We start from the raw sequence: 23,245 nt of genomic DNA on the forward strand, positions 1-23,245 counted from the left end.
CTGCTCTGGCAGACAGAGCCCTCTCAGGTGGCCACCTTTCCTCTGGCAAGTAAGGTGCCCAAATTTCTGGAGCCTGAAACAGGGTCTGTCCCAGAAGTTAGGCTGCTTCTGTCTGTCCCAAAGCTGTGTAGCTTCTGCGGTCTACACTCTTGCTAGCACAGACTGGAGCCTAAGCAAACCGGAGCAAAGATGGCTCTCCTTCCGTCTCAGGCCTTGAGACTCCTCCCGGGTGGGCACTCCTCCTCGGGCAGGAAAGGTGCTGGGTGACTGGAGCCAGAAATGGGATCTTTCCCAGAAGTTGTGTCACTTCTCCAGGCCGCCCTCTCCCTGGCAGTGCACCTGGAGCAAAGATGGCTCTCCATCCATCTGAGGCCTTGAGACTCCTCCCGGGCGGGCACTCCTCCTTGGGCGGGAAAGGTGCTGGGTGACTGGAGCCAGAAATGGGATCTTTCCCTGAAGCTGTATCGTTTCTGCAAGCCACCCTCTCCCTCACCAATGTCTTCTTAAGTTTCTCTGAGGATGTTATTGGAAATGTCTTCTCTTCTGTTTCCCGTTTGTACTTTTCCTTTGTGCTTATGGTTATATATTTATTTTTACCCATTTTATATTGTAACCCATCTTCAAATACATGGTCATTTCTGTTACCATATATAACATATATATATATATTTGTTTGGGGCTGGAGAGATGGCTCAGCGGTTAAGAACACTGACTACTCTTCCAGAGGTCATGAGTTCAATTCCCAGCAACCACATGGTGGCTCACAACCATCTGTAATGGGATCAGATGTCCTCTTCTGATGTGTCTGAAGACCGAGACAGTGTACTCATATACATAAAATAAATAAAAATATAATCGTTTCAAGAAAAGATTTGTTCTTATTTTATGTGTTTGAATGTTTTGCCTGTGTTTGTAAGTATACCACATGTACACAGTACCTTCTCAGGCCAGAAGAGCTCCTCAGATACCTTAGACCTGGAGTTACAGATGGCTTTGAGCTACCATGTGGGTGCTGGGAATTGAGCTTGAGTCCCCTAAAAGAGTAACCAATGTTCTTAACCTTTGAGCTGTCACTCCAGCCCAGTGCTTCTCACTCTTCCTAATGCTGGGACCCTTAAATACGGTTCCTCATGGTGTAGAGACCCCCAACCATAAAATCACTTCATTGCTACTTCATAATTATAATGTTGTTATTGTTATGAATTGTACTGTGAATATCTGTGCCTTCCAGTGATCTGAGGCAACCCCTGTGGAAGGATTGTTTGAGCATCCCAAAGGGATCAAGGCTCACAGATTGAAAACTGCTGCTCCAGCCTCTTCAGCTGTTTTTATTGCAGGCATTGAATGAGGTATCGTGGTTCCACCTCAGCTCAAGTTTCTTTGTACTTGGGTGGGACCTGTTGTTTGACAGCTATCCCATGTGGTGAAGCATCATCCCCTCTTCCTTGCTGTGTGCATCAGACTAACGATAACAGGTTCAGCTTTTGCTAAAAATGCACTGGCTCCTCGCCTGAGCCTACAAGGTCACTGAAAAGGTCACAAAGCCTTCTCTGTATCTCCCCAGCCTTAGGTTGGATGTCAGACTCCTATTCCACTTTGCACGGAAGCATGTCAGTCATTCAAGGAGTGTCTACAAACACATGACAGAAGGAGGTTCAGCCCTAACTTATCTAACCCTCTTCAGGCTGAAGACCAAAAGATAAGCCTAAGGTAATTTACTATCAGCCTGTATAGCATTGCTCCAGGTCCCAGAAAGGCGCCTGAGAACCTCCAGTCTCTGTCCCAAACCTGAGTCACCTTGGATTCCAGGAATGCAGAGGCTCACAAATGATCCCACCATGAGATTGCCCTTACGTGGGAGCCATTTCCCTGTGCTGGGAACCGAGGAACAACCATCTTATAGGAACTGGCTTACCCTCTCAAGTGATAAGAACTTCTCCAGAGGCTCCTTGCAGAATGAAGACCGGGATAGACCACAGATTGATGGAGACTGATGAATTATGCATGTGCCCCATGCTCTCTTCTCTACCTAAGCCTACAGCTCCCATCGCAGGTCCCAAAGTGCTGTGTGCTTCATCCAATCTTCCTAGCATTGCCACACCTGGTCACAATGCTCCCCTGCTTCACCATCATTACTTTCCCACTGATTTCTGGGAATAATGGACGGACCTGATTTGTTGGGACTCCTAGAGTCCAGCCACTAGACACTCAAGACGTTAGTAAGTGAACTGATGTATAAGGTACTTCTTACAATGTGGTGTACCTGTTGCTTTGATTTTTACTTTGATAACTAGATCCAGCTGCACTGTTCACTCAGCTGATGATGACAGACTGTTTTTATGGTGAAGGGTCTCCCTCTGGGTTTTAGCCGCTGACCTACACTCATACAATGCAGGTTTGCCATCCCTCACCTCCTTCTACCTCCGTCACTCTGTCCACCATCCATCACCAGACATTCTTTGAACTCACATCTCTGCTGTGGGTGCCATTATCATTGCTGAATGGGTATCGTTTCTCAAGTGCCTTTGCTGTTTAGTATCATCTTTGTTAGGAGAAATTAAGCAGGTTTAATCTGCCATCTTTCCCTGAATAATTATTTACTCCCTGAGTAGGTTCTATTCCAGTGGTCCCTGTTTGAAGTCCTAGCTCTTTTATGTGTTTTTCCTGAAGTTGTAGGTCCTTGACGTTTTCATAAGATGAGGCAAGGTGGTCCTAGCCTGGGTGACTTGCTTTAGTTGCGAGCCCTTCAGAGATTGTCTACAAATGCATCCTCCTCTAGGTCCAGTCTTTCTGAGCTTGCAATTAGCAGCAGAAAAGTTTTTAGGCAAAGTTTCAGGAAGGATGTTACAAGGAGTGATGGAAAGGAACCATTTGTGAGGAAGATAGCATCACTGCCAAGCCCTGAAGTCCTTGTGCGCATCCTCTTACTGTAACCATTGTCAGATGGCTCCTCTGTGCCGTTGCAGGAGGTCAGCATGCAGACCGGCTCCTTTAATGAGGTGGTATTCTTCCTTTAAAATGTAGAACTAATTCCATTCTGAATATGAGTCATTCACTAGCTCCTAATTCACTATCGCCATCACATTTACAGTAGGAACATGCTGCATAAAACATCATGGGATTCGTGAGCATCTAGGCATCTTAAATTTTTACTGGCAATTGACTCTAATTTCAACAGATGAAGACCTACCCTTCATCCAGCTATCCAGGAATAATAGTAATTGTAAGCACATCCCTAATTAAGGGATATAATTGTAGTTGTCCAGGTCTATGGCCATATTGCCCTGAATGTGCTGGAGCTCATCTGATGGTAGCTGTCCATGCTTTTTTTTTTTTTTTAAGTCATATTATAAAATTTAAAACATTGTGGACAATTTTCAGAATTAGATGTGCTTAGAGCTCATCCAAGAGTCTCAGGTGAGCAGAGGCGCTAGACCCCTCCCCGAAGCTGGCGACTGGCACTTGATTTTCTTGGAATTCTTAAAGAGCTAGAAGGTTGCTTGCCGTCTGCTACTTGACAAAGCCCATGGTCAGAAAATGGAGCAGTATCCAGCCCCAGGGTATCCATCAGATGACAACTGTGCATCCTGAAGAACAGATAGGACGAGGATTTGGAAGGAGGGGTCGGGGTTAGAAGAGTGTAAGTACTGTCACTCCCTCAAGTCCCTGGGCAGGAGGGCAGGCATCTCCTCTGCCCCCTTCTTTCACCAAATCAACCCGCCAGCCAGCGACACCCTTTATCCATGTTGTCTCTTCCTACCTCACGCTATCTTGTCAACCGCTGCACTTTCACAACGTCTTCTCAGTCACGTGTGTATTAATCACCACAAAGGAAACGAGAAAGGCCGAGAGGCAGCCGAGATCAGCATGCATGCAGTCAAGATGGGATTTACAATGGGAAATTGGTTACACGGACGTCAGAGAACCAGAGAAGCTCAGACTCGTGGCAACAGAGAGTCACACCCAGTCTGCGTGACAGGAATAATCAGAGGGATCACTGACAGCAGTCAGACTGGGTAGATTTTTCTGGCTGGAGCCATCCTCTGGCTATACTCAGTAGCACCATTCAAGGGCCACAAGCTTAGCAAGGCACCTGGCCTTTCCCTCCCTCCTGTCCTACAATGGTTTTCTCTTGGGCTGAGTCCAAGCTACAGCCTCCTTGACTTGCATTAAGCCTGGAAAACTTGTCTACAGAGGTCAGTACTTATCTGCCATCCAGAGCCACGAGGCGAAGCATGAAAAGCGGCTCTGAAAGCAAGTAGAATATGACCTGTGCACTGTATTGTGCTCATCACAGGCACCCCATAGGTTAACTGTACAGTAAGATACTCTGCATCTTATAAATACATGCATGCTTCTTCAGCTCTCTGAATTCAGTCCAATGAGCCATAACCCATTGCCCATATGGCTGTCAGTTACATGATATTTAAAAATTTAGCAGCCAGGAAGTTTATTGACCATCCATCTTCTGGTTTTATTTTCAGTCATAACACTAGGAGCATCTGGTTCCAAATGCCCAGCTACCAATCCTGCAAATGCATAAATGCCACACCACCCACACACATACAGCTTCATCTGTGTGGCCTTTAAACTAAGGCCATCTAAGTCTAGTGACATTTTGGGGGTAATTTTCACAAGAAGACAATAGAATAACATTTTGAAACCTGGGCTTTACAAGTGACAAAGGACTGCTCTTTGGCTCATATTCTCTCTCTCTCTCTCTCTCTCTCTCTCTCTCTCTCTCTCTCTCTCTCTCTCTCTCCTAGAGAGAACTGTGCTATTTTCTTTCACTCTTTCCACGGGGCAGGAGGTAGAATAAAGCATTAGTCACAGACTGCTCCTGCTTAGGCTCTGAAACCTGTGAGGGATCTGGAGAATGCTGGAGTCTGGCTTTTAACTGAGAGCGTCAGAGGAACTGAGAAAGGCTGAGAGGTAGCTGACCCTCTGTCAGCCTGCGTCATCTTCCAAGTCTGAGGGTTCTGCAGGCAGAGAGCCAGGCTGCAGGCCACAAACCCTTGGGTACCGTCTCACTTCTAACTTTGCTGAGTCTAAGGGTCTCCTTTTGATCAAGAAGGCTTTAAATAATAAGAAAATGGAACCCTGACACGATTAGGTTGTTCTGGCTATTGCATCCAGCCTTTTGCTGCAAGCAGGTTACAACTTGAAACAACAAAAAGAAACCACACACCCATCCTAAATAATGGTAACAGAATTGAGTAGGAGGGGGAAAAGGAAACTATGTAATAAAGTAAAAGGGGAGAGAGTAACAAGGACACACCCTCCCCACTCCACCACCACCCTGCCCCTAGCCAGTGATCCGCCCTTACTCCAATGGTGTCAGGCTCCCTTGTCAAGGATAGGCACAGAGGAAAGCATCTCCCAATAGCAGGCTGTAGCAATAAAACCCAGGATTGTACAAACCACCACTGCTCAGGACAGTTAAAGCAGTCTCTAGGATGGCCTTGACAGGCAAGTATTTCGAAGGGCCCTGTCGATTTCAGCATGCAGCAGTTTCAGGAAGCTCTAGAGAGGCCTGAGCACAATGCAGCAAGGAAGACAACAGGAGTTTCTGGAGAGGGATGGCTTCCCCTGATGGAAATCTCAGCAGTGTTCAAAACCCAGCAGAGGTGAGATTTAGACTTGGAGGGTGGGGGTGGGAGGACGCTAAGTAGCACTTACATACAAGCTTTTACCTGGACATATTTTTTAAAAAACTTCTCTTGTGTGTATAATTAGGAGAGGAATTGCTGGGTCATGTGGGAAGTTTATCATTCTCAAGAACTGCCCCACTCTTTCCCCAACTGGCTGCACTGTTTTAAAATCCCACCTGCGGTGTATGAGCCTTCCTATTTCCTCATCCTCATCAATGGTTGTTACTATCTGTCCTTTTATTGCCGCCACCCTGGAAGGATGTGATATGTCTTTGTGATTTTGATTGGCATTTCCCTGGCGATTAATAACTTGAGCATCTTTTCTCATGTTTGTTAACTATATTAACACTTTATTTATTTTACATGTTTGTAAACACACACACACACATGCGCGCGCGCACACACACACACACACACACACACACACACACGCACACGCTGGAACAAGCTGGTTTGTTTTTACTATTTCCCGAAACCAGCCTGGAGGAGGGACCTTTAAGAGACAATTAGATAGAGGATGAAGTAGTGTTGCTGTCACAGTAATGGTTTTATTGTAGACTGAGCTCTGTGTCCCCTGGCCATGTATGTCTCCTTCCTTCATATTTTGATGCAGTGTCAAGGCTCCTGATAAATGCTGGCACCAGGCTCTCAGATTTCACAGCCTCTAATTGTGAGTGAAAATAAACGTATTGCTAATAAGTTATCTGGCATTAAGTTTGGATCTTAGATTACCCCCAGTGTCCCTGCATTAAGGCTTGGGGGACACTGTTTCAATGCAATTTGGTGAGGCTTGGTGGGTTGTCTTTAGGTCCTTGAGAGTCTTCCCTGAAGCCAGGTGGGACTCTAGTCTCTTTTGCATTATGTGTCAGAGGTGAGCAGTTTTGCTCTCCTAAGCACCCTTTGTCACAATGGCTACCTTGTCACAGACCCTCAAAGCAACAAGGCCAATATAGAACAAGTCTTGCCAAACTGTGAGCCAAGACAAACCTTTTCTCTTTATACATCTCAGGCATTTTATTATAGTAACAAAGATGACTTAGCTACCCTGTCTCAGTTATCTTGTTATAGAAGCAGGAAGTGGACTAAGGCAGTCACCAGTCCTGCTTTCTTAGGACCAGGAACTTATGGATTGAAGCCATTAGCCCAAGAGTCACCCACACGCCTTTAAATAACCTGAACAACTCATTGATTTGCCAAGCTAGACTCAGGCAGAATTGTTTGTTAGCCGTGTCTTATATGGGTTAAATGAACATTTGTTCCTAGCTAGCCAGGAAAAGTCACACAGTATAATTGGTACCTGAACAGACAGACTGAATCAATGTTGGCTTTACAAGAAGTGGTTGTACAGTCCCTGCTGTAGGTGATGTTGGAAACTGAAACTGATCCATCTATGTATGTAGTGTTCCTAGGGACAATCCCAATGTCCTGTAGCTTTCTCCATGTGGTACAGGATTATGCACGTCCTTGCTTAGTGGCAGCAAGATGCCCCCAGATTTGTGTGATAAGATATACAACCAAGGCCAAGCCATCTGAGAATGATGCATACATCATGGGGAACCTAGGTACCATATTCCTCTACATGGTATGGGAGAGCATGCATCCTTGATAAATGAGAACTGCCACCCCAGTATAGGAATGTCGCCCAAATGACTGATGCATTAGAAAATGCATTGCAGTCTTCAAAAGTAGCACGTGAAGAATGGAGTTGGAAGCAGGCAGAAGTGGCAGTGGCTTGGTCTTTGCTGTGGGTGGTAAGGTGGGCAGCTAAGGCTCAGCTCTCTGCCCAGACAGAACTTACCCACACAAGGGATGCTGCTCTCCACGTTAACTTCTGATTTGCTGGGGAAAATGGGGACAGAAGAGGATGCCCAAGGGTTCCCCGTGCTGCTGTAAGTAACGCCAATGAGCCCACTGGCTTAGCAGGCTGTGTGTGGATGGAGAGTCTCTGGTCTGTTGTCAGTCTCCTATCTAATGTGAGCAGGTGTTTATTTACATCCACCAGGAACAGTCACATGGCATAGACTACGCCTTATTTGGAGGCAATAATTCCCCTTACAACTTTCTGCTAGGAGATGCACTGATAAAGTACCATGCAGCAGCTACAAAGGGCAAGGCACTTCTCTGTGTTTAGACATGGAAACCCAATGTGCAAATAAACACAGAGCTGTCTACACGGCAAGAATATCTTAACCACACCATAGGAATATACAGTGGTTTAAAGTGTAACATGGTTACATTTGAAGATGTGTAGTCACAGACACTCTTCAGCCTTACCTGTGATATCTGATTACAAAGAACATGTGCTGGGGCTGGAGAGGTGGCTCAGCAGTCAAGAACATCCGCTGCTTTTGCAGAGGATCCAGGTTCAGTTCCCAGGACCCACAAAGTGGCTCACAACCATGTATAGCTCTACTTCCAGGCCTTCTTCTGCCCTTCCTGGCACCAGGCACATATACATGCACATATATACACACTGGCAAAATACATGTGTGTGTGTGTGTGTGTGTGTGTGTGTGTGTGTGTGTGCATTATTTTAATTTAAAAATACTTTACAAAGGTACTGTATTGCTTACTCATTAAAATTACTCATTTAAAAATGTATTTGTTTTTACTTTATAAATATGTGTGAATGCCTGCAAGTATGTGTGAGCATCATCTGAGTGCCTGATGCCTGCAAAGTCCAGAAGAGGGTGTCAGAATCTCTGGAATTGGGGTTCCAGATAGTTTTAAGGCTGCTGCTTTGTGTTAGGGACTGCACCTGGGTCCTCTGGAGTGGCAGTGAGGGCTCTTAACTTCGGAATCATTTCTTCAGCTCCTAAACTATTTTTGAATATCACTGGAATGAGAGGATGCTCCGTCAGGTGATACTCGAGATAAAATGAAATGATCTACTTCCTACAAGTCAATATCCTCAAATGACATCTCGCCACCCTTGGAGGGTATTTATAAATGCCAGGAGCAGTTTGGGTTGTTATAGAAACTCCTTGGGTGTTAGAGGCAACTGGTATTTAGTCCCCGAGGGATGAGAAACGCTAAATATCCTGTTACGGGGGAGTTTCACAGCACACAACAGTGCCCCACTTAGATGCCTGCACCCGCACTAGTGTAAAACTACACAAAACCCAAAGAGGTTATATCTGCTGATTTGTCTTCCACCCCTACAGGTATAAGGATCGTTTTTCCTTTCAACTACTAAGATGGCCGGCAGTTCAGTAAACTAAGTATCATTCAAGAAGGATGAAGTACATTCGAAGAACTGGCACCCATGATGACTGGGGTCCTGCAAACCACAGGACATTGACCCTGCCTGAAAGGTGGCTTGCTGCCATGTGAAGAAAAGATATTTAAGTACCTTAGAAGATGGAGACAGAGGTTACTGTTCTCTTCTGTAGCTCTTAGGTCAATTTAACACATATTCTTGGCAGGAAGGAAGGAAGAAGGGAGGGTGGTGAGAGGAAAGGAGGAAGAGGCTTAAGGTTGGGGCACACCCCCATATTTTCACTGGGGGATACCAGAGAGCCAAGCCTGCATTTCCACCGTTGTTGGGAACCTCTTCAGCACTATGGTCCCCAAGGAGCTTTCTGTCTAAGGGTTTCTCATAACTCTTAGCCTGGAACAGTGATCCCTAATCTTTTCTACATTCAGTTATATGATACCACACATTTTAAGAAGCTATGCCTTTGAAAGCAAACCAAACATGCTGCTTGGTTTTCAAGAAAAAAAATTACATTTTGTTTTGGGGCTGAGGAAAACAACTGTGATGGACTTACTGAGAGATGTGTGTATTTGTGTGGCTTTAGGCTCACAGTGGTAAATGCCAAACAGAGATGGGCAATGAGAAACGAGACAAGTGGACCTGAACAAGCATCCCAGCGTTCCTGGGCCTGGCTACATCCGACTTGAGGTCATAGCCTCATCCTCCTGTCCCTCCACCCCAACCCCAACTCCTTTTATGGAGCTAGATAACGGTGAATTCTGTCTTCTGTGCCCAAATAAGACTTTACTGGACACCTGTCTGTGCCCTGTCTGTTGGAGTCCTCAGAGCTCTGTGGAGGCATAGAAAATAGAGACAAATCTCTTACTATGTAGAATTCCCTCTGACCTTCAGTCACACATGGCCTTTTGAGACTGTCCTGAATTTAGGTGGTATTTTAGCACTTTTCTATCTATAGGCTGGCAGTTTTCTGCTGGTGTTGTGTTGAGCATCCACTGTAGTCCAAATCATTTCTATTCTGATGATTTCAAAGATTTGCTATGCTACAAAGGTGATTGACAATGTGAGCTATGATTTTCCTCTGGTGTCTATCACAGTCGCTATGGAAATAATAGCAATGGTCGCTAAATTTTCAGCAAGCATTTTTTATTGTTGTTGTTGTTGTTGTTGTTATTAAATTAATGTTTTTGAAACTTCAATATAGGACAGACATAAGCGAGCCAACTTCTCTGACTTTCTTGCCCACACTGGCACCCTGGAGCTCCTTCAGGTGCCTGGGCCTTGGGCATGGGCATTCAGGCTGCTGCTGAGGGCAGCGGATCCTTCATCCTTATTGAGGCAAACATCACAGAGTACTTGATATGTATTATAGCCCTTCCCAAGCTCTGCAAATGCAGCAAAGTGACAAGTCTGAGACCAGTGTAAAGGATAGGTGGGTCAGATTGTGGGGAGCAGAGGAGACCCTAAGTGAGCGAAGTCCTGAGTTAATGTCTACTTCGATATGGGCACGACCATGTCTAGAACTCCAAGGCCTTGGACCCATGCATTCAGCGAATGCAGTTCCTCACATGGGCCAGGCTCCAAGAGGGGGTGGTAAAGCTCTCCTCAGGGAGTTCAGGTATGCATGTTTATAGACAATAGAGCAACATAGGCAAATACTAGCTACTGCAGCTTCCTCCTCTCCGCCGAGGTTCTGGGGTGTTTCTGAGAACTACCTGGTCCCAACTTTACTGCACAATGTGTCTGGATATCTGTTCTTTTCCATTCCCTTGAGGTCTCTAGCGAGGGTTCCCGGACCCAAGCTGCATAGAACTAGGTACCAGATAAGACACATACCAGCATCAACCAGAGCCCACACCCAGCAAGGTGGTGGTGTAAGCACATCAAAGCCATGGGCCTGAGAGGTGGAGACTTGACCAGGGGCTAGAGTGGCTGGGGCAGGGGCCAGGGGAGCTGGGGCAAGAGCAGGGTTTCACTGACCTTCCACAAAAGGAGAAAATGAACTCTGAGGCATGTGATGTGAAAGACAGAGCCAACATGGGAGGGAGGGAGAATGTGAACCACAAGGAATCCAATGCTTTTCAAGAGACAAATCAACAATGTAACCAAGGCGGGGTAGGGGGTGGGGGTTTCCACGAGGAGGAGAAAGAAAAACAAGAAGCAATAATGAGGTGCCAAGCTGCTAAGCTGCTATGTCCGGCGTGAGCCTACAGAAGCCTACAGTCAGTCAGGGAACATGGGCAGCTTGTCTGAAGCTCGCCCTCTTCCCAAAGGGTCACAAGCTACGGGCCTGCTGACAGTAAGCTACATTACCTTCCATTTATTCACCAGGCATCGAGAAACATGGTGACTCATCTGAAGTCACTCATGGGAAGGCTCCAGGGCCTCTGACTCATAGGCCTTCCGGCAAGAATCCTCTCCGGGCAAGGATGTGTGATCTCCAGGCAGATGAGCAGTCTCCTGACCAGGCTGGGGCCTCTTGAGATTTTCTCTGGATACCCACACTCAAAAGAGAAAGAACCACAACCATGGCCACCGTGCCAGCATCCTGTGACTCTTTTGTGCCCAAAGAACGCTGGTTTTGTAGTCTAGCTGCTCCTAAACTATCAACACACACACACACACACACACACACANGAGAGAGAGAGAGAGAGAGAGAGAGAGAGAGAGAGAGAGAGAGAGTCACCTGTAGCAGGAATGTGCATCAATACTGAGCAGGGGACCTGCAGGGGGGGCAGGGCTGTGTGTGAAAGGCAGAAGATGACAACCTTTGTATTAGACTTCATTTCCTTTTCAGACACCATGACAGTAACATTTGGGCTAGCCTGCTGCCCCTGACTTCAGCGACTGTCTGGAGTGAAACGGAGTCTCCTTATGGGAACTGACGGTAGCCTTTTTCCGTTACCCAGAACTCAGCGGCCAGCACCTGTGCATCTCTGCCGCTATTGCTTGGGTACACACACCAACATAAAAGCAAACAGGACCTTGGGTTTGATGTCATAGGAAACTCACCAAGCCGAGGTGGGGATAATTATGAGGAAACACTCAAAGAGATGCTGCCCTCAAGCGAGACTGTTTGTAGTTGAAAGGACCCCACTCTCTTCTTCCCTTGATCCTTCTAAGAATCTGGAGTTGACCGGCTGGGTGGAGGTGGATAAAGCCACTTGTAGCCTGAACAAAGAAGAGGGTGGTCTCTTCTCAGATCCTCAGATCCCAAAGGCTGGGTGATTTCAAAAAACTACACGATGGGTCAGGAAAAGGCGCAGAGAGAGTGGGCACTTCCACGTGAGGCATCCCCACCATGACAGGGGTCTAGTCCAGCCAAAATGCTGAATTAACTTCCCAGCCCCATCTCTGAATGCCCAGACGTCAGGTCTGGAGGCTCCAGCGGAGGCCTCGCATTCCCCAGCCTGGTAGTCAGGAATGCTTGGAAGCTGTGTGACAGCCGATGACTCAAACCTGATGGGAAGGCCAGATCCTCAACCTGGGGTCACTGGTACACTCAGCCAGGAGCTCCAAAGGAACCTCTTTCAAGAAGCCCTGGGCTGGCAGCCTCTTTCCCATGATAAACATACCACAGTCTCTCGGATGTTTGTCGGTCCGAATTGTCTTCCTAACTAAAGCAAAGCAAAGCACCAACAACATCAACAGCGGCCAAAGAGACCCACAGCGTCTTAAGTGTAATCCGCCTTCTGTAGTCCCAGGTCTGCATTCCTGGATTCAGTCAACAAAAGTATCAAAGATATTCAAAATGTGCTGGGAGTGTGGTCTGCAGTTGGCGCTGTGCAACAGAACAAGCACAATGCAGCCAGCCCCAGCTTCTCCTCAGGTGTGCCTGTGTGTCTGTCTAGTCTTCATCGGGGTTGCCCTAGTTACTTCAAGCCCTGAAGAATGTGCAGAGACCACGATGTGTCAATGTCACTAAATATGTGCGGCTCAGAGGCTGGGCACATAGCTCAGTGATAGAACAAGTGCCTAGCGTGCTTTAACTGTCATTTTTAAAGATTATGTGTGCACTATGTATATGTGGATATGCACACAAATGTGTTTATGTAGGCTGTACGTATTTGATACCCATAGAGCTGGGGTCATAGGCAGATGTGGCGGCTGGGAACCAGACTCAGGTTAGACTTTGATTTTAATGCCCAACACACACATACACACACACACACACACACACATACACATACACACACACACATATATATACATACACACATATATATGTAAATTGAGACTATAGTGTGGAGAATTCTCATCTATCCAATAGACATGTTTCCCCCTGCCATAAAAATTCCCTTAATTTCTTTTCATAGGTGGGAAATTTGCTTTACAAACCAATACCAATGCATTTCTAGGCTTAAGCCTGAGCTTCAATCTGCTTCCTGGACTTTAAGTCAACTTCCCTTTTCTGTTCTACAAAAGCATTGTGGTGACACACACTTCTTTACCGCTGTCCTTCAGGCTCCCCTGGCCTTGAATGGTTTCCCTATTCCTCCAGCAAACCTATAAGTCCAAAGTGATTTACCTCATAGCTCATAACTGCAGCAAAATAACAGCTATGAAACAGCAACAAAAATAATCGTATGTTTGGGGATCACCACAGCAGCAGAAAACTGTATTTAAGGGTCACAGCATTACGAAGGTTGAGAACCCCTGATCTAGCTGGATTTGAAGACTAATGGTCAAGTATTTATAGAATTTCCTTTCATTCTGCTTGATAATTTTCTCACAGTTCTTTCTGGCCTTGGGAAGGAGACCCCAGAGGTGAAGTGACATCAAGACACATCACGTGACCTATCAAGGCAGGGACTGTCAACACCCTGTAGGTGTTAATATTTATGGATTGAGTAGGTATGATATGTTTTCTCCTCAGTAGAGTTACTCTTCTCCCTCTTGTCTGCACTGTACTCTTTGGAAGGAAGCCACTGGTCACTTGCCATCTTGACGGGGCAGAGGTTATGTTCTGCCTCCTCCGGAGAGGAGACTCAGAGTTTTGAATCTCACCCTGCATGTGTTGCAAGAAAGCATCTCTTCAGCTTTCTTTTAGACAGTCTTTCAAAAAAATACGTAGGCCCATCAAGCATGGGGCCTGATTCTAAGACAGCTTTAATGGGATTTAACATTTCTGAATTTTATCTACTGGGGCTGGAGAGATGATGATGCAGTGGTTAAACGTGCTGGCTACTCTTCCAGAAAACCCAGGTTTAATGCCCAGCACCCACATAGCAACTCATAGCGATCTGTGATTCCAATTCCAGGGACCCAACCCCCTCTTCTGGCCTCTGTAGGCATCGGGCCTTCATGTGGCACACAGATATACATGCAGGCAAACCACCCATACATATAAAAATATATTTTTAAAATATTTAAATGTATCTAAGTGTGCACAGCTCTAAAGGACTACGTGGCAAGATCGTAGGATGCAGGTCAGGTGACTCCACTTCTGGTCTGGAGGTCCCCTTGAAGCAAGCCTGAGTGGATGTCTTCCAGGATGCTCCCCTGGCAAAAACTCAGGCGTATGTGTCTCGTGCCTAGGATGTGGCTGGCTTAACCACACAGTCAGGAGGAAGTGGCCCTCACCTCCCCCCAAAAGAAGGTATCAGAGGAAGTATTTGAGGAGTAGTGTTAGAGAGATGTCTTTCTATCTAACACAAAGACCTTCCTTGTTCCCCAAAGAGCATTCATTTGCACCCACCAAACGTGGCTTTGCAAAGATGGCTCAGTGAGAACAAGCATCGCATGCCTACAATGCGGAGCCAGAGTCCCACACTACGACAGTGGGAAAGAGGCCTGCTCTTTTTAAAAACTGGAACTCCAACAAGAATAACTATCTTGGCAGTCACGAAACACACTACTTATATTGTTGTGTAATAAAGTTTTATAATGTTAATTTTTTTAAAAAAAGTCATTGCACCCTGATAAGATAAGAACCTGCCCCCCCTCCCATTTCAATTTCCCACAGTGGCTGTGTCTCCCTACTCCCACCATCCCTTGCCTCTTCACAATTCAACTGTTTTTCTCCATCACGTTCTTCTCCTTATTGCCTGGACTTTGAAGTCCAATGTCATGTAAACATTAACTTGCTTCTTAAATAAAACCGCAAGGAGCAAGCTGTAATCTGAGCGTCTAACTAACCTTTCCCACGGGCTCCCAGGAGTCTGATTTCTCTCCCGGTGTGTCCCAGCATCACAGGAGTTATTTGGAAACCGTCCTCCCTTATTTATTATGGAAGTGTTTGGCAAAGACTAGCGACTGGAGCTGATTTATCGTGGCAACACCCACCATTTCCTTTTAAATGTAGTCAAGACCCAAAGGATTGTTGACTTAAAGAGAAAGAATGCTAAATAGCAGTCCAAATGGTTAAAGGAGATGGAGGGTGGGGAGGAAGAGGAGGAAAAGCGCATTGGCTGAAGTGTGAGGTACCTTAGGCTTCCTTTCTGGAATAGCCCCCTCCATCTAAGGTGGTGTATGGATCCCTTCTGCTGGTCCTGAGCCAGAGGCTACCTATATCACCAACAACCATTTGCTTGTTTGTTTTTAATACACTCGTGGGGATCATGAGTCCAAACTCCCGTGGTGAACTTTTCAATTCACCTTAACGTGCACATGATTCGTCGGTGTAATCTATGGGAAACTGGTTACAAAGGATGGGTTGGTTTTTTTTTCCTTCTGAATTCCCTACAGAGATGTTTTCAGACTTTGCCATACATTATTTTGATGGCCTCTCCCAACCTGGTAGTTTGAAGTGGTAGTAAATTTTCCTTACATGGGGCATGGGGTGTTTTCACGCACTATAAATTGTTTTCTGAGCTGCTGGGGAAGCAGTCTTAGTCTTAAGATTTTGACTGTACATGTAGCACTTTTTTTTTTTTCTAACATTCCCTTCTCCATCCATGATACCCAAGGTGGACTTGCTGGACCTGAATTGTGTAGCTGTATGACCTGAAATATATGAAAGACTGATACTAAAAGGATATATATATATATATATATATATATATATATATATATATATAATTTCCTTTATCCTTTTTTTCCTCCTGAACTGAGTTAGTTTTCCTTGATACACGATTAAATAGACGGAGCATTTGCCAAATTATTCTATGGCTAATCTCTCCCAGCAGCAGGAAGCCTAGTGAATTTCCTCCACACACTGTTTCTGATGAGCTGACCTTTTTCAAATGCCAAATGGACCAGTTGGAGTCAACTCTATCACTTCCACCGTCGGCTCCCATTTATCCCCAAAACACCCACTTGCTGACCCGAAACAAATCTTGCTTAGCTAATTTCCTTTGGAAGATCGGCAGAGACACAGAACAAACGGCTGCTAAAGTCAGGAAGAAGTTCTGACTGTGTCTTGAAATATGGTCACTACTGTTTACACACACGCATTACAGACTATGTTTGCTTGTCATTCTGCTATTCTTTTATCCATTATCATTTTGCAAAGTGATATTAGATTAAACTATTCTGGGTATTAGTGATAACTTATCTCTCCGGTTTGGAAAACAAGATGGCCAGCAACATGTTTCTCTAAACATCGCTGGCATTCTTCCCACTCACACCTATGCTGCAATCCTTTCTTCTTCCTCTCCCAAACACTTAGTGAGCACCAGTGTGTCGGATAAGTACCACTGGATGCTGATGAATTGATGGCAGCTAAACTCTAGGACTCCATGAAGCTTAGTCTGTTGATTTAAAGTCTTTCCTTCTTGCCTGCCGAAAAACTCACTTAGAGAAAAGGCACTATTGGAATTCCTGGCAAAGAAAGTCAACATGGACAGCTTTTGCTGAGTTAGAGGCAAGCCACCAACCTTTAGCTGTTGTAGCTCATCTTCGGGGACTGGCTATGCCAGCATTCTTCTTCCGCTCTGAGGGAGTTAGCCTTCCTCCTTAGCATCAATAGCCTTACATAGGAGGGTTTGAATGGACATCGATTGGATGTCACCCGGGGAAGCTAGAAAAGCTTTCTAGAGAACTCAAGTGCTCACTCTCATCTGATGCGGCCGCCTGAGTCCCCAGCTACAGAGCCCCAGCAGAAACCACAAATGTACAGGAAACTGGGGAAAATCAGATAAAGGCAAACCATTACATGACACACGTACAGAAGGGAAACAGTTACGAATTAACTCAAATTAATTTAAGGTTACAAGAGCAAATGGCGCAACGGTTTAGTTAATAAGAAGCTACTCGCCAAAGCTGTCAAATGACTAAGCGCTTTCAGGGATAGCACGGAGCGGGTGGCTAGACAAAGAAACCCACGGCAAAGATAAATTCCCGTGGGAACCAGGAGCGCACGTTGCATGACCGATGGAGAAGGCTTTGTTTGTACGTCCACCTACCCATATGTACACCTGAGCACATACGTTTGTAGATCACCAAAAACCACCGTTACAGAAGATAGTATTGGGGACACTGAGGCAAGTGGAAATGCATGCTTCTACGGAGCTTAAAACTCACCAGCATGCTGAAAAAGTGTTGAAAAACCCAGCAGACTATAGGAAGGGATTGTGCTAAGAAGGCAGGGCTGAAACCAGGACCTGATGGCCTTGGCTAGCTTCTTCAGTGGAATAAGCTAGCATCCTGCATCCTTCATCCTCTCTTGCTCTGTAAGCTTCCACACTTTAGGTTCGCAGCATCATCTTATCCTTGGCTGTCTGCAGTTGCCTATCAATGAGCTTTGTGGATGGCTGATATCCCTACTGTCTGGACCTCTACAAATCAGTTCATACCCATAGGTTCCCCAACTCAACATTTACTCAATGTTTTCTGCCCGACACCCATATGTCTATAAGACTCCACTGAAATTCCTAACCTAACTGTGGTGGAGTTGGGCTCACCTGTGGTAGCCTATTTAGAGTGCTTAGAGAGGAGTCAATGAACAGAGGTAAGCAGATCTAAATTGGAGAGCCTGCGTCAGGCATACAGTATAGTCCAGAGGCATGAACAGGAAACTCTGCTTCGAAGACTCAGAGTGAGCCAGGTGGTGGGAGCACGCACCTTTAACCCCAGCACTGGGGAGGCAGGGCAGGTGGATCCCTGATGTCGAAGAAGCCAACAGAGCAGAGATCCAGGACAGTGGGACTACACAGGGAAACCCTGTCTCGAAAAACAGATGGACAGTCTGACAGACTCAGATCTCTCTGAGAATTCAGGCTGGATTATGGTTTAGAGATAGTTTGCTGGGGAGAGTAAGGAACTCTTTATAAATAAAAACAGGGAAAAGATCATTTAACCCCGATAAACAGGTATAGAATAGATAACTGCTCGGAAGAGCTGAGGGGAAGAGTTATTACTGTGTATTAGTCGGCTATCTGTTGCTATGACGAAATAACCCACAGACATCAACTTACAGGAGGAAAGGGGAGCATCGGCTTGTGATCTCAGAGGTTTGGGTCTGTGGTCACTCGTCTCTACTGTTTGGGGGCCTGTCTGGAAGCAGACCGTCATAGAAGGAAATGTGGCAGAGTAGGGTTACTCATCTCGTGGTGGTCAGGAAGAAGAAGGAGAAAGAGAAGCAGCCAGAATCCTGACACATGCTTAAGGCATGCCCCTGATAGACAGCTTCCTCCATTTAGACATCCCCTCCCTCCTAAATACTCCAGTGGCTGAGGGGACTCAGTCTTCAACCCACGAGCCTCTGTGGTACGTTTAAGATTCGAACCATACTATCCCCAGTGCTCTGCAGAATGAGAGGTGAATGGCTCATCTTCCAGCCCGTTTGGGAGGAATATCCGGTGGACTTGACATGTAGTATGATTTCCTTCGTTCCCTGATGTATGTTTGTTTGTTTGTGATCACACACGGTAATCTAGAGAGTACTGACGAGAAACTGATAAATGAGACACAATCTGTTTCCTTTTGGAGCTCACAAGTACAAGCTAATAAACAACTACTCAAAGCTTAGGTAAAACCGGATTAGGTTTCTGATAAAGGATTCCCTTGTGACGTTTAGAACAGGGTAAAAATCCAGGGTGCGCCAGGAAACTAAGCGTCAGAACTGTGGATGGAGATGAGTTCTGGAGGACAAGGCTCTTTCCAAGTCGGGAGTGAGCAGGTGAGAGGGCGCTGGGCTGTCCTTAGTGGAAAAGAAAAAAGGTCTTAGGCTAGTCTGCTGTGAGTAGCTCAGCCTCGTTGAGAAAGACCACTCTTTGTTAACCAGCACATCCCCTACAGCTAGGATCACAGACATGCGTCTCTGTGTTTGACTTTGGGTGGGCATTCTTTCCAAGGAAGCAGAGGGCCCAGTAGTTACTGGCTTTTCTTGAGTAAGGGGACACTCGGAGAGCAAGAATGTGCAGAGAAGGTTGTTCGGAGATAGCGTCACCCTGAAATTTCTGTGTTGGTGCTCTCTCTATCTTCCTGAACTTGCCCACATTTGGAACAGAGCCTTCAAAGAGATGGACAAACTGAAATGGGCTATTAAGGAGGGTCCTGAGGATAATAGGGGCTGGCCTTTTATTATTAATTAATTTCATTATTGTATGAGGACTGAACCCAGGGATTCATATATGCTAGGCAAACTCCCTACTTCTGGTCCCCAGGCCCCCTTCTTACTTTATGTTTTGAGATAAGGCCTCCCTAAGACGCAGCTCTGTCTCAAATGCTTCAAAGCAATGACTTCTTTCTTTCTTTGTTTTTGACAGGGTCTCATTATAGCCATGGCTGGCCTAGAACTCACTCGCTTGAGATCCACCTGCTCTCCTTCCCACGGTCTAGGGTTAAAGATGCGCACCACCATGCTGGGCTAGTTTTATGTCTCACAGTTCCCTCCGTGTTATCTTTCTATTTCTTTGCTTTTTATTATTTGATGTGTGTGAGTGCTTTGCCTGCGTATGTATCTGTGCATCACGTGTATGCCTGACGTTCACAGCGGCCAGAAGAGGGCGATAGAGCCCCTGGGACTGGAGTCCCAGACAGTTTTGAGCTGTCACGGATTCTGGGAATCAAACCTGGGTCCTCTGCAAATATTCATTAACTGCTGAACTCTTAACTCTCCCAAGACACCCTTTATTTGTTTTTTAATTGCACGGGGCTTCTTAAATTTTCTGTTATGACTGATCTTTAGTCAATCCCAAGCCAGCATATTGTGGGTTAGAAGTGGAGTCCTGCCTCTGGCCAGCCACAGGGCTACGGCCGCTCATGGAGGTGGGATCCGGGAAGGTTGCCACCACCGGGCAGGCATCGGGCTGTGAGAGGCCACAAGACCCCACTGTGGGTGGGGAGGCACAGTGTGAGGTCCCCGGGGAACTGCCGGGAGCTGGCTTGTGAGTCCCCGGGGCCGCACAAAGGCCAGGGACAGCAGGTTCTAGCTCTTGGACACCACAGATGCTGCTCTATGTCGAGGAACAGCTGAGAACAGAGTGTGGGTGGGCCCTTGGGCTGGATCTAACCGGGAAGAGCGGAAAAGCGGGAGGAGAGCTCCAGCTGGACCCGGGGGTGGGGGGTGGGGGGACAAGAGTGTCTCTGGCTTGCTCAGACGGGTGGTTTGGCTTGGTGGAAACCGTGTCTGGGAGCGCAGAGAGGCCTCCTGCGTGAGATTAGACCTGGCTCTTTAGAGGAACACCTACTCCATTGCTCCAGCATGGCAGATCCCGATGAAAAGAGGCAGCCCATGGTTTTAAGGCATTTATTGTGACGGCAGAGAGTTTGTGATGAGTGAAACCATACCCCACTTTCTCAGGGTGGGCCTGAGGTTAAATACCTTTTGCAGGGAGGAGAGCTTAATTGACTAAGCCCATCAGGCCTTTAGGAACCTCATTGACATGGAGATCTGTCTCGAGAGCTATGTGATCTGTAGTCACATCCTCTACCTGTGGAGGGGTTTGGAACATTGCCCTACGTGACTGACAGCCACAGCATTATGGAGAGCTGAGGTCTCGTGTCAGGAGCCTGGTGTGGCAAACACCTTCTGTCCCTTGCAGGAGTCTCCTTGCTGGATCTCTGGGGTTTAAACCTAGCTTGGGGATTTCAACCTAGCTCGACCAGAAAACAGGCTGCCTTTCACGGTCCCACAGCATATAGGTTTAGAAAGTAAACATTATAAAACATGTACTGACATCGTAAGTTTGTTTAAAATGATTATTTGCTTTTTCGTGTAATTTGTTAAAGACAAAAGTAATTTTGCACGCTAGCAAGACAGACGTGTCCTTTTGTTTGTACACAAATCGTCAGATCTTGGCTGCACATCTGATGCTGCAGGATGGGGCACAGTCACTCTTTTTCAGGACTGGTTGGTATAATTCTGGTTTTACCATTGTCAATGCTGAAAATACCACTTTGCGTAAATACACAGTTCAAAATAGCAGAAGCATGCTTATGCAAAGTGCACATATCGTATGTTCATAACCAAGGCTTATGGGGGTCACCCAAAGCCAACCGCGCAGGCAAGCCTTCCAGAACCTTATGGCATTCCTTACACATTTGATTTTGCATGAACTTTGGTTGCTGTGCCTTCAGAGACCTTCAGCTGTTGCCAAATGACCAACAATTTAGTTATAATATCAATGGGGTTATGCCCCACAGTTTAAGCTGGGACTTAAGGGGTTTGGGGTTTAGCTCAATGGGCTTTGGAAAGTTTAGATGTCTTTATGGTTTCCTAAAATGAGTTTGGATTCAGGGTGTGGCTCTTTTACCTGGGGGGGGGGGGGCTAGACTAGAGAATCTGACTGATGAGGAGATGGATGCTGGTGTCTTGCTTGGCTCTAAGAGGGAGATGTACTAAGATGTATATGATTAACAGGTGACTGTTTCTAATGAAGAGATTGTGGTATACATGACAGAGTGTGACTTGCAGATCATAATTACATCAAGGGGTCTATCTTGCTTCAGCTCTCTTGGATCACATGATCTGGGTAAAACTAGCTTTTACTCAAAGCCTGACGGGAGCCCCTATGGTCAACACCTAAGCCCTTGTGTCAACAACCATGTCAGTTCACCATCTTAGAAGCAGAAGTCAGAACCGCCTGGGTATTTCCAAAGTCTCAACACAGAGAAACTATCAGATAGAAATATTTGTTGTCTTAAGTCGCTGTGTGGGGGGTAAAACACACACACACACACACACACACACACACACACACACGGAGAGAGAGGGGGGGGAGATGCTCTACATGGCACCGAATTTATTATGCAATATTTTTTTAAATTACATTTTTCAATTTTAGCTTTATACTTCCTACTTTGACACACAGACGATTAGAGGGTCATGCCCTTAAGGTTCAGACCTTGGTCAAAATACCTTAGCTCATTCGGGACATTTTAAAATACAATCCGCTTTCTAGGTCTTACTTCTGCTAGTTCAAGAGTACAACTACAGACACAGTTCAGTGCCTGATTCATTCACGCCAAGGTACCAACGGTCCTGTGTATCCACCGTTTAAGATGTAAATATATGTGACTAAAATTCCTTTCCTCGAGAAGATGAAAACAAGGTCTGTCCCTCTTCCTGAGGTCCCAACAGCAAACTGAGATGCTGCCAAAGTTCTCCCTGGGGAACCAGTGAGTTCACAGGTTTAGTTACAGAGAGGATGGGCAAGGGGTTACTTACAGGGATGAAGGTTTGCCTTCCCAAAAGCCACACCTGGATCGATTTCACCCATCAGGGACGAGGGCTTCCCTGAAGTTGCCTATGCAACTATCTATATGGAGCCCTTTTCCCCAATCTTGCCAGGCATAAATACTCTAGCCACTCCCAGAGGCCACATGCAATTAAGGTAGAAGTGCATATAACAAGTTGGGTCTTCTGACCCTCCCTCGCCCTCCATGAAGGGATGTAAGCGGTCAACAAGCTCAATTGTGATAATCCTTTTGTATGGGGGCCCAACTAAACTTCCCAAGGCAGAAAACATATAACAACAGCAACAACAACAAATAGCTTTCTTTAAAAAATTCAAATAACATTATTACTGTGAAAACAGGGTGTTTTGTTTTTTTTTTTTTTCTTCTCCTTTTTGTGACCAGGGATTTGAGACAGGGTTTTATGTACCCTGGGACTCCTTGAAAGGTGTTATCTTCCTGATCTCCGAGCCCACATGCTGGGATCCATCCAGTTCCTATAAATAGCTTAGACCGTGTAGATCCTAAAAGGGTCTGAGAGACCTCCACAAGGTTCAAGAAATAGAGCAACATGTCAGTACCTCTGAGAAGTCGATTCTTCATGACTGACTGCAGGGTTGTATCCTACGATACACTGTCTCATAGAACACACTAACACCAGTGATTGTAGCTCCCTAAGAGTTAGGGACCGGTATGCTTGACTTAGGAGTTTAGGGGGAAAAATTACTATGGGTTGTATAAACATCCACAGTTCTGGACAGGGTTTATCACTTATTGCTATACAGCAATTATCCAGCATGTGCAAGGAACTGGGTTCAGG

At 46.0% G+C, this 23,245-nt stretch overlaps 1 protein-coding gene and 1 long non-coding RNA gene across 2 annotated transcripts in view; one reads left to right on the top strand and one right to left on the bottom strand.

The window, feature by feature from the left end:
• The window catches only part of LOC110327238, a 23,735-nt gene extending 17,757 nt beyond the window's left edge, over positions 1–5,978 (top strand). The window contains exons 2-3 of the long non-coding RNA XR_002380819.1: positions 1,565–1,710; positions 4,808–5,978. This is a non-coding gene — a long non-coding RNA (uncharacterized LOC110327238). The remainder of the gene's footprint in view (positions 1–1,564; positions 1,711–4,807) is intronic.
• Positions 1–16,883, bottom strand: part of Zbtb38 (zinc finger and BTB domain containing 38) — a 118,201-nt gene extending 101,318 nt beyond the window's left edge. Inside the window, exon 1 of the mRNA XM_029542967.1 lies at positions 16,683–16,883. The gene's annotated coding sequence lies outside the window, so the exon portion shown is untranslated. The remainder of the gene's footprint in view (positions 1–16,682) is intronic.
• Between the last annotated feature and the right edge of the window lie 6,362 nt (positions 16,884–23,245).

Source organism: Mus pahari, chromosome 10 (assembly GCF_900095145.1).
Source record: "Mus pahari chromosome 10, PAHARI_EIJ_v1.1, whole genome shotgun sequence".
Classification (NCBI taxonomy): Eukaryota; Metazoa; Chordata; class Mammalia; order Rodentia; family Muridae; genus Mus; species Mus pahari.